The sequence below is a fragment of the Dendrobates tinctorius genome, unplaced genomic scaffold, assembly GCF_039654945.1.
Source record: "Dendrobates tinctorius isolate UK_male_01 unplaced genomic scaffold, ASM3965494v1 ptg000035l, whole genome shotgun sequence".
NCBI classification, from domain to species: domain Eukaryota; kingdom Metazoa; phylum Chordata; class Amphibia; order Anura; family Dendrobatidae; genus Dendrobates; species Dendrobates tinctorius.
The window spans coordinates 37455463-37472273 of record NW_027361703.1 but is presented as its reverse complement, the minus strand read 5'-3'; positions in this window follow the sequence as shown (position 1 = coordinate 37472273).

Genomic DNA, 16811 nt, shown 5'->3' with positions numbered 1-16811 from the left:
TGTGTTTGGCTCTGTGGAGACGACACTTCTGAACACCAACTGACGCTGTTGGAGCCCAGGATTAGGCGAGGAGCAGGCTGGGGCCTGTTGCTTTTGGCAGGTGAAGGCAGCAGGAGACTTGCCATCTCCACAGCAGGGGAACAGCTGGCAGTGCTGAACCCCACTAACACTTGAACGAATGTGTTTGGCTCTGTGGAGACGACACTTCTGAACACCAACTGACGCTGTTGGAGCCCAGGATTAGGCGTGGAGCAGGCTGGGGCCTACTGGATTTTGGCAGGTGAAGGCAGCAGGAGACTTGCCATCTCCACAGCAGGGGAACAGCTGGCAGTGCTGAACCCCACTAACACTTGAACGAATGTGTTTGGCTCTGTGGAGACGACACTTCTGAACACCAACTGACGCTGTTGGAGCCCAGGATTAGGCGAGGAGCAGGCTGGGGCCTGTTGCTTTTGGCAGGTGAAGGCAGCAGGAGACTTGCCATCTCCACAGCAGGGGAACAGCTGGCAGTGCTGAACCCCACTAACACTCGAACGAATGTGTTTGGCTCTGTGGAGACGACACTTCTGAACACCAACTGACGCTGTTGGAGCCCAGGATTAGGTGAGGAGCAGGCTGGGGCCTGTTGCTTTTGGCAGGTGAAGGCAGCAGGAGACTTGCCATCTCCACAGCAGGGGAACAGCTGGCAGTACTGAACCCCACTAACACTTGAACGAATGTGTTTGGCTCTGTGGAGACGACACTTCTGAACACCAACTGACGCTGTTGGAGCCCAGGATTAGGCGTGGAGCAGGCTGGGGCCTACTGGATTTTGGCAGGTGAAGGCAGCAGGAGACTTGCCATCTCCACAGCAGGGGAACAGCTGGCAGTGCTGAACCCCACTAACACTTGAACGAATGTGTTTGGCTCTGTGGAGACGACACTTCTGAACACCAACTGACACTGTTGGAGCCCAGGATTACGCATGCCGCATGCAGAGGCCAATGGGCAGCGGTTTTTATGGAGGTTGTTGACTACTACTGATTCTAACCATGCTCCACTTAGGCCTCTGGCTCCACTGTCTCTACTATTTACCCTGGCCTCCAACCCCGCCAGCTACATCTCTGAAGTGGCGTCAGCACAATCTACACTTGTTCCTGTGTTACTGGTGCTCAGTCCCGTCAGTTGATCCCCTGATGTTTGTCCGGCAAGTTCGCCAGCTCTGTCCTCATTCCCACTACTGGTTATGGGAATGTGGACAGAGCAGGAGACCATGCCGGACACACATCAGGGGATAAACTGATGGGACTGAGCCACAGGAACACAGGAACAAGTGTAGATTGTGCTGACGCCACTTCAGAGATGTAGATGGCGGGGTTGGAGGTCAGGGGAAATAGTAGAGACAGTGGAGCCAGAGACCTAAGTTGGGCACGGTTAAAAATCAGTAGTGGTTTGAATGTTGATGAAGCTGGTGACTTTGCCGTCCACACAGCAGGGGATCAGCTGGCGTTACTGAACCCCACTAACACAGGAGCTAGTGTGTTTCTCTGTGCAGACGACACATCTGAGCGACAACTGGCTGTGTTGAAGCACAGGGATTATAGTTCAGGTGGTGGAAAAATGAACACACCAGCAGACCTGGATACAGTTGCCAACCACTAATTTAGTGTGTAAGAGGAATGGCAAAGTCTTTGGAGATCCAGGCCTTGTTCATTTTCAGAAAAGTCAGCCGGTCAACATTATCTGAAGATAGTCGCGTGCGACGGTCTGTTAGTACACCACCTGCGGCACTAAAGACACGTTCCGATAATACACTGGCAGCAGGGCAAGCCAGCACCTCCAATGCATACTGGCTAAGCTCTGGCCATGTATCCAGCTTAGAGACCCAAAACTTGAAGGGGGAAGAGCCATCTGGGAGTACAGTGACAGGGCAAGACATGTAGTCTGACACCATCTGACGGAAGCGTTGCCTCCTGCTGACTCGAGGCGTTGCTGATGGTGTAGACAATTGTGGTGGACACACAAAACTTTGCCACATTTGGGCCATAGTGGTCTTGCCTTGTGCTGCGGCACTGCCTCTGATCCCTCTTTGTGCAGAGTTTCCTCCACTGCCTCGACGCACAGAGCTGCTTTGTAAAGCACTAGCAACAATGCTGTCGGGTGGAATGGAAAACATTATGGACTGCACCAGTGACTCTTCGTACTCCCGCAGTTTACGCTCCCGGTTCAACGTTGGTATGAGCCTTTGTACGCTGTCCCGGTAGCGAGGATCTAGGAGGGTGTACACCCAATAATCAGCCGAGACGAGAATGTGGGCGATGCGGCGGTCGTTTCTCAGGCACTGCAGCATGAAATCAACCATGTGCTGCAGACTCCCAACTGCCAAAGAACCGCTGTCCCCTGTTTGAGGCGTGACCTCGGCCTGCTCTGCATCACCCCACCCTCGCTGTACATACTGAGTAGAGGTTTGTGTACCTCCCTCCTCTGGAGAGATGTCTTCCTCCTCCATCGACTCCTCCTCATCCTCCTCACAAAGTGTCCCCTGCCTAGGCCTTTGTGAGGAAACACGTAGCGCAGACTGTCCAGAAGCAGATGGCATTTGGGACTCCTCATCCTCCACCTCTTCCGAAACCTCATCCCTTAGTGCTTGCAGTGTTTGTTGAAGCAGGCAGATAAGGGGGACAGTCATGCTGACTAGTGCATCATCTGCACTCGCCATCCGCGTGGATTCATCGAAGGCATGCAAAACGAGGCAGATGTCCTTCATAGAGGCCCACTCAATGGTGCTGAAGTGTGAACGGCGCACAGTGCGACTTGTTTGCGCCTGATGCAGCTGGTACTCCATGACTGCTGCCTGCTGCTCACACAACCGCTCCAACATATGTAACGTTGAATTCCACCGGGTGGGTAGGTCACATATGATGCGATGTTCCGGAAGGCCAAGCGCGATCTTGCCGTGCTGGAACGCCGCAAGTGAGCGCACTCTATGCGGACCTTGTGCAACAGTGCATCAAGATCCGGATAGTCCCTCAGAAAGCTCTGCACGACCAAGTTAAGCACATGTGCCAGACATGGGATGTGTGTGAGGTTGCCTAGGCCAAGAGCTGCCACCAGATTTCGGCCATTGTCACACACTACCAAGCCCGGCTGGAGATTCGCTGGCCCAAACCACACATCGCTCTCCAGCTTGATAGCATTCCAGAGCTCCTGCGCTGTGTGGCTTCGATTCCCCAAAGAAATTAATTTGAGTACAGCCTGTTGATGTTTGGCCACGGCTGTGCTCATATCGGTCGTAACAGGCTCCTGCTCTGCTGTTTCTGAGGAACTTGAGTAGGAGGAGGAGTCTATGTGTACAGACTGGAGTCCTGCAATCCGTGGCGTTGGAAGAACACGTACAGCGCCACTCTCCAGATCTGTACCCGGCTCCACAACATTGACCCAGTGGGCAGTGAGGGAAAGGTATCGTCCCTGTCCATGGTTACTGGTCCACGCATCGGTGGTCAGGTGGACCTTGCTGCTAACGGCGTTTAGTAGCGCATGTTTTATTTTGCCCTCAACATGTTTCTGCAGGGCAGGGACGGCTCGCCTGCTGAAATAAAAGCGGCTGGGCACGTTGTATTGGGGGACTGCCAATGCCATTAAGTCCCGGAAGGTGTCAGTGTCCACCAGCCTGAATGACAGCATTTCAACTGCCAGAAGTTTGGCAATGCCAGCATTCAGAGACTGTGCTCGGGGATGGTTTGCCGAGTAAGGGCGCCTTTTATCCCATGCCTGTGCTACCGATGGCTGTGATGGATGGGAACGTGCTGCTATGGGTGGAATCTGACAGGGTCTCCGGACAACAGTGGCAGAGGTTCTTCCTTGGCGATCCTGTGAGGAAGTCGAACCAGCAGTGTGTGAGCTGGAGGAAGAGGCCCCAACACGAACTGAAGAGGTGGTAGGTGGTGCTGTACGTTGGCCTACGTCTTCAGGGTGTCTCTGCAACTCCAACTCGTGCTTGGTCCGCACATGTTTCCACATATTTGTGGTATTGAGGTTGCTGACATTTCTCCCTCTTTTGACTATCTGATGACACAGCTTGCATTTGACAAAGCAAATGTCATCTGCAACTGTGTCAAAAAAGGACCATGCACTGCAACTCTTGGGAGCGCCCGTTTTGCCTTTGGAATGAGGAATGCTCCTAACGGGTGCCGAAGTGGAGGGTACAGGCAACCAAGTCTTCCCCCTCCCTCTGCCTCCTGTTTTGGCCGGTAGGGGAATCTCTTCCTCCGAGCTGCTCCCACCACCTTCCTGTTCCTCACGCCATGATGGGTCAAGGACCTCATCATCTTCCCTCCCCTCTTCAAACAGCTGCTTCTCCGGGGTTGTCTCGCCAGCACCGTACGCACCAGAAAGTGGCAACTGAGTCTCGTCATCATCTGATGCGTACTGAGGTGTGCTGACCATAGGCACTGGCCCACTCGCCTCTTCAGATTCAGAGGGACAAAGAAGTTGCGCATCACTGCATACTCCCTCTTCTTCACATTCAGGAATGCTGCTTGGCTGGCCCCCTCTTTCCAAGCCAACAGATTCCGAGAACAGAAGTAGAGACTGTGATGGCTCCTGTCCATGTCTCTCTGACTGCCTGGGCACTTTGGCAGGTGGTGAAGAGACAGATGGTTGCTCTTCGGTGCTCTGGTCCTGAGAGGCTGTGGAAGTAATTGAAGTCGATGCGTTAGCTGCCATCCATCCGACAACGGCTTCAATTTGTTCCTCCCGTAGCGGTGGGGTACGTTGAGGACCTACAAAGCTGCGCATAAAGGACTGTTGCCTGCTAAAACTGGGGGATGCTGATCCACTGGTGCCCGCAGCAGGCCCAGAATCCCCACGTCCTCTACCTGCAGAATCCCCACGTCCTCTCCCTGCAGAATCCCCACGTCCTCTCCCTGCTGAAACTCCACGCCCACGCCCACGCCCACGCGCCTTACTCCCTGCCTTCTTCATCTTGCCAGACTGCTTAAGATAGGCAGAAAAGTACAAAGGGGGGCCTTAGTGTGCTTATTCTTGAACAGCTGGTTACAGGTACAAGAAACACTAATTTTATGAAGTGTGTGTGTGGACTACACTTTAATAGGAGCTGATGTGGCCTACACAAGTTCCAAATGTAGTGTTTGGTGAACTTTTTTTGTGGTTTCTTTGTTGGAAACAAACTCAAAGTATGTGAACAAAGAATTGAAACTGATAGTATCACCAACTTTTTGGAGCTATTACAATGCAGGCAGGTAACCTACAATGCAAAAGATGAGGCTCCAAAAAAATTGGGTAATACTAATCTGGCTGCGCCGGCAGGGCACAAGCCAGAAAAAAAGGCTCCTCTATCTACTCCTATATAGTGTTTGCAACCAACCAATGTTGATGGATACGGATGGATGCACACTAATAGGAGAAGAAAAAATGAGCTGCACTCAAAGACAAATATGTGTGAGGCAGTGACGCACGTTGAGCGTCCTACAACCAGACGTAGCTGCAGGACACTCTACTCTGCGTGAGCTGCACTCACACACAGTCAGAGACCTCTCAGAGAGCCATGAACAGTGCAGCTAAGTGGGCACTGGCACTGACAGGCTGCAGAAAGGCTCCGCTGTGTACTCCTATATAGTGTTTGCAACCACCGTAGATGGAGACGGATGGATGCACACTAATAGAAGAAAAAATGAGCTGCAATAAAAGAAAAATGTGTGAGGCAGTGACACGCTGAGCGTCCTACAACCAGACGTAGCTGCAGGACACACTACTCAGCGTGAGCTGCACTCACACACAGTCAGAGACCTCTCAGACAGCTGTGAACAGTGCAGCAAAGTGGACACTAGCACTGAAAGGCTGCAGAAAGGCTCCGCTGTCTACTACTAGTGTTTGCAACCAACGTATATGGATACGGATGGAAGCACACTAGATTGAAATTATGTAAAAAATGCAGCTCAAAAATTAAAAGATGTATGAGGCAGCAGTAATCACACTGGGTGGCCTACAGCCTGACGTGGCTGCAGGACCCACTCCACAGCGTGAGCTGCACTCACACAGCCCTTGCAGACAGCTGTGAACACTGCTGCTATGGCAAAGAAGGCTACAGTGGTGGTTTATGTAGCCTGGGTAAAGCACTAGATGTTTGGTGGAATCGCTATTTCTAACTGTCCTTCACAGTCTTCTACAGCAGCCTGTCCCTAACTGAATTCACAGCAGAGTGAACCAGAAATGGCGGCTGCGGTGGCTTTTATAGTGCATCATGACATCATTTCGGCAGCCAATCACAGCCATGCCAATAGTTAACATGCCTACATGCCTAACAGGATGTGCCCACACTTCGGAGGATTCCCATTGGCTTAATCAAAGCAAGCAGGCTCATAGCATGATGGGAACTTCCGATTCCGATTCCGGAATCCGATATGACAAAAGTATCGGAAGTCAGTATCGGAATTCCGATACCGCTAATATCGGCCGATACCCGATACTTGCGGTATCGGAATGCTCAACACTACCAACAATTATAAAAGATAACACTAAGAATAAAGAAAAAACAAATAGGTTAAAAATAAATAGAATGCCCACGGGAATGGGGAAAATATGTACAATAGTGAATGCAGGAGAGACACAAAACCTATAAAAAACCTATAAAAAGGACACAAATCTCAGGGACTCATTGAGGCCCTTAGGGGTCACTGTGTCCAAGGTGACAATCCATCTGGTTTCTCTTTGGGCCAATATTTTCTTATAGTTCCCCGCTCTAACCCCCAAATGAATGCAATCAATTCCTCTCACCATAAAGGTTTTTGGATCACAGTTATGAGACGTTTTGAAATGGCGAGGAATAGTTTTGAGGGTAGAGAGGTCAGCCACTGACTTGGCCGCCCGGATGTCCCGCACATGCTCATGCACCCTTACACATAGTTCTCTTGAGGTTAAGCCAACGTATATCAACGGGCACCCACATGTTGCATAATATATAACATTGGTACTGCCACACGATATACGTTGGACAATCTGAAATTCTTTAGACCCATCCGAAGTATGGAGCGTAGAGCATAGCAGGACATTCGAGCAGGCAAGACAGTGGCCGCAAGAAATGGATCAAGCTATTGGGCCCCTGGAGCCAAACAGATTAGTGGGTGCTGGAACATAATGACTCCTAACAAGAAGATCTTTTACATTTTTAGACCTCCGGGAGGTCATCATAGGGCGATCTCCAATAACTGAATGTAAAGATGGTTCGGAACTCAAGACAACCCAATGTTTCAAAAGGATCTCTCTCATATGGTCCCACTCGCAATTGAAGGTGAGAAAATGAAAGGGGCCAACAAAACCAGAGTTAACCCCACCGTCTCTTCTACCTCCCGTACCTGCCCGGGGATACAACAGGTCCCTACATGCCGTGCTCCTCGCCCTGTTGTAGCCTCTCCTTATACACCTGTTGCTGTATCCTCAGTCCTGAAACCGTGTCCGCAAATCCCGGGCACGGTTTTCAAATCAGTCATCAGTGGAGCAAATTCGTCTCATCCTGACGAATTGACCAACAGGAACGGCTCTGATGGTAGAAAAATTGTGTGCAGATTCAGCGTGTAATAAGGAATTGACCGAAGTCGAATTTCTGTAGACGTCAGTCTGGATATGGCGATCATGATCCACCTCCAGAGTAACATCTAGAAAGTCGATAGATTTAGAATCATATTTAAAGGTAAGCTGAATACCAAAGTCATTAACATTAAGCCACGCCATGAACTCCTCGAGCTACTGCACCGTCCCGTCCCAAAAAAATAGTACATCATCAATATAGCTGTGCCAGCACAAAACATGGGAGGCGGCCGGTGTGCCCCCATCGGCAAAAATGTGTACGCATACATTAAATAAAGAATGAAAAATTGTATATCTGGCATAGACTTCCTTGTTCTTGTAGGATTATATTGATTGGTGGAAGTGCCAAAAATCTAGGCCAATAGTGGGTTGCTCTGAGTCAATGAGAAAGCCATGCTTTTTTACAGCACATAATACAAAGAGATCTGGGGGCAGTGAAAATGTTTAAATGGATGGGAAAAGTGATGAATGGAAGGAGAACAGCATGGGAAAGGCCCCTGGAAACATCTCTGACTCCCAGATCTATGCTGAGAGCAATGGTGTCACACTTTTACTCCACTTTTAGAAGTGACAATAAAACATTTCAAGCTACCTTTGGTGCACAGTGCAAAGCTCAGAAGGGAAGAAACTCGACTGGTTTGAATGTGCAATGTCACACTGGCAGAGCCCCTGATTTGACAAAACAGTATAACCCCATAAGGGACCCCATTTTACCAACTATTGATGCTACAGGTATGTTACAGCATTTTATACCGTCGGGCAATAAAGAAAAAAATAATTACATTTTTACTACCAAAAATATGTTTTAGCCCCAGATTTTACATTTTCACACTGGGAAATGGGTAAAATTGGAACCAAAATGTGTCCCACAATTTCTGCTGAATGTAGAAATACCCCATTGCATTGACAAATAGCGCTCCGTCCCTCCCGAGTCTCAGTGTATGGCTAAGCAGTACTGTTATACAGCAAGTGACCTCATTTTGGAGATTATAACCCTTTGGGAATGTATCTACAGATGTAGTGAATATTTTGACTCCATGGTTGTTTTCCAGAAACAAGCAGCAGTGGATGTTACTGAATGAAAACTGCAAACTACTGGTTTATTGTTCCTATCCTAGTATAATGTTTCAAATCGTGGTATAACGCCCCCATTCTGTTATTATGTCCCCCATCTTGGTATAATATCTCGCTTTCTGGTGTAATGCACCCCATTCTGGTATAATGTACCCCATTCTGGTATAATGCACCACATCGTGGTATAATGTCCCCATTCAGGTATAGTATCCCCATTCTGACATAATGTCCTCATTCAGGTATAATGTTCCCCATCCTATTATAATATTGCCATCCTGATATAATGTCGCCATTTTGGTATAATATCCCTCATTCTGGTTTAATGCCCCCATCCTTGTATAATGCCCCCATTCTGGTATAATGCCCCCATTCTGGTATAATGTCTTCATATTCTAATTACCTTCTTCTGCTCCCAGGCGGTGCAGCACCCTCCTCTGTAGCTGTGCAGGAGTCAGCAACTGACTTCAGAGTGCCTGTATGGCATGATGTCACCTCTGATTGGCTAGCGGTATATTACTGCAGTGCAGGGACCCAGTGTGTCTCTGCAACACAATACATTTAACCTGAATATACATCTGAGGATGCACATCTAAGTAAATTTGGGGTCGGCAGGCCACCATGCATGGTCCTGTCAAGATTGCACTTTCTGCGACTGCAATTGTTAAAACTTTGGCTGCAACTAATCAACTTTCAGTTTTGCTAAAATAAATCAGATATTCATTAAAAAACACACTTCTGCAAGCAATAAGACTGTTACCCCGCATGCCATTGGGCCAATTTTAACAATGCACGTGCACTATATACATAATCACATTCACATTGAATGGTTGAAGGAACACACACACTCACCATGTCTTCAACCTCTTTCTTTCTTCCTACTCTGGTGAAGCCATTGCACCAGCTGTAATACAACCCCCACAGTCTCTCTGTGTAGTATGACCCTGCCTCACCTTTCTCATAGCCTATGGGTGGGCAGGAGATTGCTGAAGATCATGAATGAGCAACCCTCTAATACAAGAAACACCAGTCTGAGTAACCCTATGTTTGCTCAGTCACAGTTATGGAACACAAGGAAACTTCTCATAGCTATTCAGCTGCCTACATGTTTCCTCAATCCTATCTATGCGTACGTCTGAACTACTGTCTGCTCGATGTCGTCCACCGCCAAGCAAGTCATGACTTTGGCTGCGTCTTTTGTCTGGAAAAGCAACACACAGACTGAATCACAGTCTCTTCTTCCGATTTTCAACTGCCTACCTGCTCGCTTATGCAGGGGCACCCTTTATTGGGTAGTTGCCCAGTTTTCATTACCGTAATGTCAGCCCTGTATGGATGTGAACAAAGCATAATTTACAATAAATTCTTTACTGCTTTTTCTCAGACTTGTCTGCTTTATAGTTTCTTCACATCATTGTAGTCATTTTCATCTTCCTTCCAGATACAATTTAAAAATAGATGTGTACAGAAGCTTTTACTTTATATCTTCTGTCAATTTGATGTGCTTACTTGCATCACACAGCAGGCAAAACTGACTTTTAAAATATAGAAAATGGCTCTTAGTATAATGCTTTCTGTGCATGCCTTATAGCATTTAATAGGAATTAACCAGATATTCAGCTTTCTTTGTTTGATACAAGGTAAAATCGAATGTCATCAGCTCTCATCCATATCCTCTGGGAAACAACACTTCGGGGTCAAGAAACATCCATATGAAATGCAGCTTGTGTTTTCAATATCACTTTGTTCAGAAGTTTTCAACATACGTTAGTGTCCGCTCATAAAAAGGAACATTAGGACACATTATAAAATAGTTATTAAGGAATTAATAGATGTGCTCACTGTAAACAAAGGACTATAATGTATCCTGTGTCTCTAAGTTACAAGAATAATATTTAATTATACAATGATTAAAGGCGTTATATGACATTAGAAAAAGGTCTGGGTCTGTCGTCGAAATACAAAATAAGGACACAACTTCAAGACTGTCCTGTTAATCATACAGACCTACTTATATAACGGGCAATTTTACTATCCTTTGATATCGCTGGCATGGCCTGATATGGACACAGTATACTCAATTATTTATTATATTACACAGCACACCAGTATTACTTGCTCTATAATGATTATTCTTATTAAAGATTGATATAGCACCAGAAACTGTAGCGCAAAGGAAGAATTTTGATTTTAATGTTTCCAAAATTACAGTAAATATATGCAGTAGAATAGAAGGATTATATAAATGCACAAAGAGGTTTTATACAGGAACAATGTTACATGTTGTTTAGCTCTTTTTATATCTTATGGTGGTATTTATTAGCGCTAACTATTTTCATCAATTTATTCCACATTTCTCAACTTGAGTAGCTCCCATCTCTGTTCTGCCCCGAAAAGGCGCCAACTTCAAGAAATGGTCTCCCGAAGCAGAGGAGGCATTTACTTCTCTGAAAAAAGCCTTCTCTTCCGCACCCGTGCTCCATCGGCCAATTGCAGATAAACAGTTCTTCCTCGAGGTGGATGCCTCCTCCATAGGTGCAGGAACAGTTCTTACTCAGAAGTCTTCCTCCTGGTGAATGGTCGCTTGTGGTTTCTTCTCAAAGGTTTTTTCCGCTTCCAAAAGAAATTATTCCATCGGAGATCGGGAGTTACTGGTCATCAAGTTGGCTCTGCAAGAGAGGCGTCATCTTCTCGAGGGAGCAGTTCACTAGGTCGTTATTTTCACCGACCATAAGAATCTCAACTATCTCCAGTCTGCACAGAGGCTGAACCCACGTCAAGCCTGGTGGTCTCTGTTCTTTGCTTGATTTAACTTTGTTCGTCATTTTCGCCCTGCTAGCAAGAACATCAAGGCCAACTCTCTCTCTAGGTCCTTTCTGCCTCCCAACTTGGAGGAGGAACCTCAACACATCATCAAACCCTCCCGAATCGTGACAGTGGCCTCTGTCAACCTGTCTCAGATTCCTCCCGGTAAGACTTTGGTTGGTAGTTCTGACAGGAGATGAGTTCTTGAGTGGTGTCACTCTTCTAAGTTGTCCAGTCATGCTGGGCAGAGGAAGACTTCGCAACTCTTTTCCCGTTAATATTCGTGGCCTACCATGTGTAAGGACATCTTGGAATATGTTTTAGCTTGCCCCTCCTGTACCCGAAACAAAACTGTGAAGCATCTTCCATCCGGACATCTTCTGCCGCTTCCCATTCCTTCTGTTCCCTGGCAGAACATTGCTATGGACTTTATTACGGATCTCCCCATCTCTTCTGGCTGCTCCGTTATATGGGTTGTGGTGGACCGTTTTTCAAAGATGGCCAAATTTACCCCTCTGTCAGGTCTTCCTTCTGCTCCTGAACTTGCAGACTACTTAATTCAGCATATTTTCCGTCTCCATGGGTTTCCTCTTCATATCGTGTCAGACAGAGGTGTCCAATTCACTTTGAAGTTTTGGAGAGTGATCTGTAAACTAATGGATGTGGAGATGAATTTCTCTTCTGCGTGTCATCCTCAATCCAACAGTTAGGTGGAAAGGGTCAATCAGATCGAATCCGGCTTCCTGCATCACTTCATTAATGTGCACCACAATGACTGAAGTAAGTTACAATCATGGGCAGAGTTTGCCTACAGCAATCATGTAAGTGAGTCCTCTGCTAAGTCTCCCTTCCAGATTGTGCTTGGACCTGGAGTCCCTATTCCTGTCTCTTGCTCTTCAGGCATTCCAGCTGCTGACACTATTGTTCAGGATTTTTCCAAAGTGTAGGGAGACACCAAGACCATCCTAAAAAAGGCATTGCAACGTATAAAGAGGTTTGCCGAAAAGAGACGCCTGGATGCTCTGACCTTTCAGCCAGGGTACAAAGTGTCAGTTCTGGGTTGTATCCTGGTCACAAACAGAGCGCAAGGAAGGGAGAGGGTGAATTAAAATCTTCTTTTTATTAGTGCATGATCCACAACGCTGGCTGGAGCTGCATTTTTTAGGAGAACGCACGGCTAGCGCTCCTCTTTCTGACCGTCTCCACGTTATTAGAGGGTACAAAGTGTGGCTTTCCTCTAGATACATCCATCTGAAGATGCCATCTTATAAATTAGGACCTCGTTTCATTGGTCCTTTTGAGGTCTTGAAACAAATTAATGCCGTGTCTTACAAGTTGAAGTTGCCTGCCTCTTTATGTGTGCCTAACTTCTTTCACGTTTTCCTCCTCAAACCAGTTGTATTGAGCTCTTTTTTTAAGGACCCGGGTACCACTCCTGAACCCATCAGCTAGGAGGATGTCTTAGAGGTTGAGAATATTTAGGCCACGAAAAGGGTAAGGGGAAAGACCTTTTTCCTGGTAGATTAGAATGGCTTTGTCCCTGAGGAGAGGTCATGGGAGCCCAGGGAGAATTTTTAATTAATTTTTTGCTAACTTTATAATTTTTATTTAAAAAATTGGAAATAGTGTAATTTATGAAGGAAGCAAGAACTGCCAAAAATTAGATGGAATAGGGACTCAGATATACCCTCTATTAGGCATAAAGGAGAGCCTTATCCATATTATGTTTAAATTGTCATGTAGTGGTACTTCTAAACTCATAAAGGCTATACATACAGTGCAAGGTCTGCCAAAAATTACAAACAGTCATCCATACACCCTTGAAGGCAGCAACTGTATTACCTCATTTAAATATTGTGAACAAGGTGTAATTGTGGTACTCCTACACACAGTGCAAAGTCAGAAAAATATAAAGGAAGGGTCAACCATACACCCATAAAGACAAGAAATAAAGTGCCTCATAAAAAAAATTAAGAATGTACAGTTGTGGCACTTCTACACTCATAAAAGCTTTGCGCAAAATGCAAAGTCAGGAGCAAAATCTAAGGAGGGGAATATAGTCATCCATAGACCCTTGAAGGCAACAACTTATAGACCTCATTCAGATATTTTGAAAGTGTAGTTTATGTACTCCTACATCATAAAAGCTTTGCAAAAATTGCAAAGCCAGGAAAAAATGATCAGGAGGGTAATGAGGAAAAGGGCGACAGACCTCTGTCTCAGCTGCACCATCACCTACTCCCGCATAGAAAGTGGTGAACCCCAAGGACAGTACGATCTCTCAGGGGTGGTAGTCTTATCTTGAGCCACCTCGAGGAGCCTCTCCCTGGCCTGTTCATTGTGTAAGATGGGTTCATCCTGCTCACTCCCTTCTCGGATCACACTCCCCACATACACACCAAGTTGCCCCTCCGTTTTGAGGAAAGTGACCATGATTCCAGCCATCAGTTCTTGCAGTCTTCTAGGTAAGTGTTTCTTTTCTACTGCCCGCTGGTTGAACAAGATGTGATGGAGGGACCCAAACTCTTCTTTTGACCACGGTCTCCACTGCTGGTTGTACATTACAACCTCACCCCGGTATCTTGCAGCTAGCGGGCTCACTAGCATGTCTCCATCCCTTGTCCTGACTCACCTCCTTCTCTCTTCCAACCAGCCTAGGCCCCACAGTCTATTCACAAGTTACTGGATCCTGGCAGTCCCATTAGCAGTCCGCCAAGAGCCCCAGCGGTGAAGGCTGCAGCCTGGGATCAGGACCTAGTGATCCTTGGAAAATTAACCAAAGGCTACTGCCACCTCTGCTGTCGTGCCAGCTTGCCCTGGCTCCAATATTCCTCCAGTCGCACTTTTGGGAGTCTCGCGGGATTCTGCCATCTTTGTTGCCTTGTCGGCCTACTAAGTATGTTACACTGTATGGATTACATATTCAATCCAAAAATTTATACCACTGAAATGTAAAAGAAAGCATGTAATAATCTATGGATGACTAACTAAATACAGAAAACGTTTTGAATGTGTTTTTTTGGAGTGCTCTTTACCAACGGAATGTAGCTTAAAGCACATAATACTCTATGGTTGACAATATCGTTCATTTTTTAACCCCCCGAAGAAAAGAATGTGCAGCAGGTATAGTAGGAAATATAAGTATTTGATACACTGATGATTTTGCAAGTTTTATCACCTACAAAGAATGGAGAGGTCTATAATTTTAATCGTAGAAACACCTCAACTGTGAGAGATAGAATCTTACAATATAAGCTAGAAAATCACATTGTATGAATTTAAAAAATCATTTTATTGCATGAAATAAGTGTTTGGTCACCTACCAACCAGCAATAATTTTGGCTCGGTAAGGAGTGGCTCCGTAAGAAGCATTGCAAGGCCCTGTAGTGGCCTAGCCACTCTTCAGACCTGAACCCAATAGAAAATCTTCGGAGTGGACTGAAACTCAATTTTGCCCAAAGACGACCCCGAAACCTGAAATATCTGGAGATTTGTTTGAGAAGTAAGCCAAAATCCCTGCTGCAGAGTATAAAAACTTGGCCAAGAATTACAGGAAATGTCTGACCTCTGTAATTGCAAATAAAGGTTTCTGTACCAAATATTAAGTTCTGTTTTTCTACCATATCAAATACTTATTTAAACAGCTTGAAAACTGCAGTGTATCAAATACTTATTTTCCCCACAGTGCATATTAAGCAATGGACTGCAAAACCCTAAGTCCTGCCTAGATGCTGTATTCTGCCACTTTCCCTACTCCTGCAACTGTCCTTAGGCTAAACTCAGAATGTATCTGATACAAACAGCAAAGCATAAGATTAACCCTTAGAAGCACTGTTAGTATGATGGATCAGCATCAATACCAGTATCAACACTAGAGGACTCTAATCAGTTAAACTGTGCAGACACAGGCCTGGAAAACTGCTATCTCCTTACAGCTGCCAAAACAACTCAAATTGGGGGCAGACACTAGGAAAAGGGGCATAAATTCAAGCAGAGTACAAACAGTATAATTGTGCAGCATGGATGTATGCGATAGGGCTTGGACCAGCATTTTTAGCTTAAACATTGATCAGTAACAGGTGGATGAGTGACATGTGTTGGTCTAGTGCTCTGAAAGCCCTACCAAATTCAGGCAACACACATGAAGGGTACTTAACTTGGAGTTCACACATTTCCAAAAATGAGGTCAGACACCAGGAAAAGTGTCACTTGTTGACCCATAGTAGAAATTTGAAAATGGCACAGCAGCGGTCAGCCATGGGGCATACATGAGGCATCAGTGTCTGGGACAGCATTTAGAGCTTTGAAATTAAGGTTAAATTAAGACAAGGTGGGTGAGGGACTGGGAGCACTGAGACCTCATGCAAGAGCTCAAAATGCATTTTTACTCAGCCACACTCAGGTGTCACAAATCTCAGCTTCATAGACATGTCATGCCTGCTGCACCACAGTAGCACACAATCTCCACCATGGGTGAGGGTGAAGGAAAAACAGGTACACTCACAGTGAAACCACAGAGCAGCAGGCAGAAGCCACTAGGTGGTGAAAGAGTAGTCAGAAAAGCAGGGTCAGCAACAGAGAGGGAACAAAGTACCAGAGGTCATAGCAATACACGTGGTCAGAAACAAGCCAGAGAATCAGCAACGGTCGGAAGCAGATAAGACAAAAGGCAGAAGCAGGTCAGGATACAAGCCAAGTCAGAACCGGGAGGTCAATACACTAAAAGAGAACACTGACTCAAAAAAGGAGTGGGGGAAAACAGAGACACGGGCGGGTTCAGACAGCAAATGCAGGAGCACAAATCAGAGCAATCAGAGTCAGCTACAGCAGCCCTAGGCAAAACTATAACTGACATAACCTGCAGGAAGCAGCGGCAATAAATAGCAAACCTCAGACAAGTTAGAAAAGCTGGGTCAGCAACAGAGAGGGAACAACGTACCAGAGGTCACAGCAATATACGTGGTCAGAAACAAGCCAAAGAATCAGCAATGGTCGGAAGCAGATAAGCCAAAAGGCAAAAGACAGAAGCAGGTCAGGATACAAGCCAAGTCAGAATCGGGAGGTCAATACACTGAAAGAGAACACTGAGTCAAAACAGGAATGGGGAAAGCAGAGACACAGGTTCAGACAGCAGACGCAGGAGGAAAAATAAGAGTCAGCTACAGCAGACTTAGGCAAAACAATAAGCAAACATAGCCTGCATGAAGCAGCGGTGATATATAGCAAACCTCAACACAGACTGAGGCTGAGAAAGGTTAACCCCTTCATGACCAGACCAGGAAAAAGGGAAAACAGGACTCCAACCCCGGTCTGGATCATGACACTACTATTGTTAGAAACATTTAAGGCTA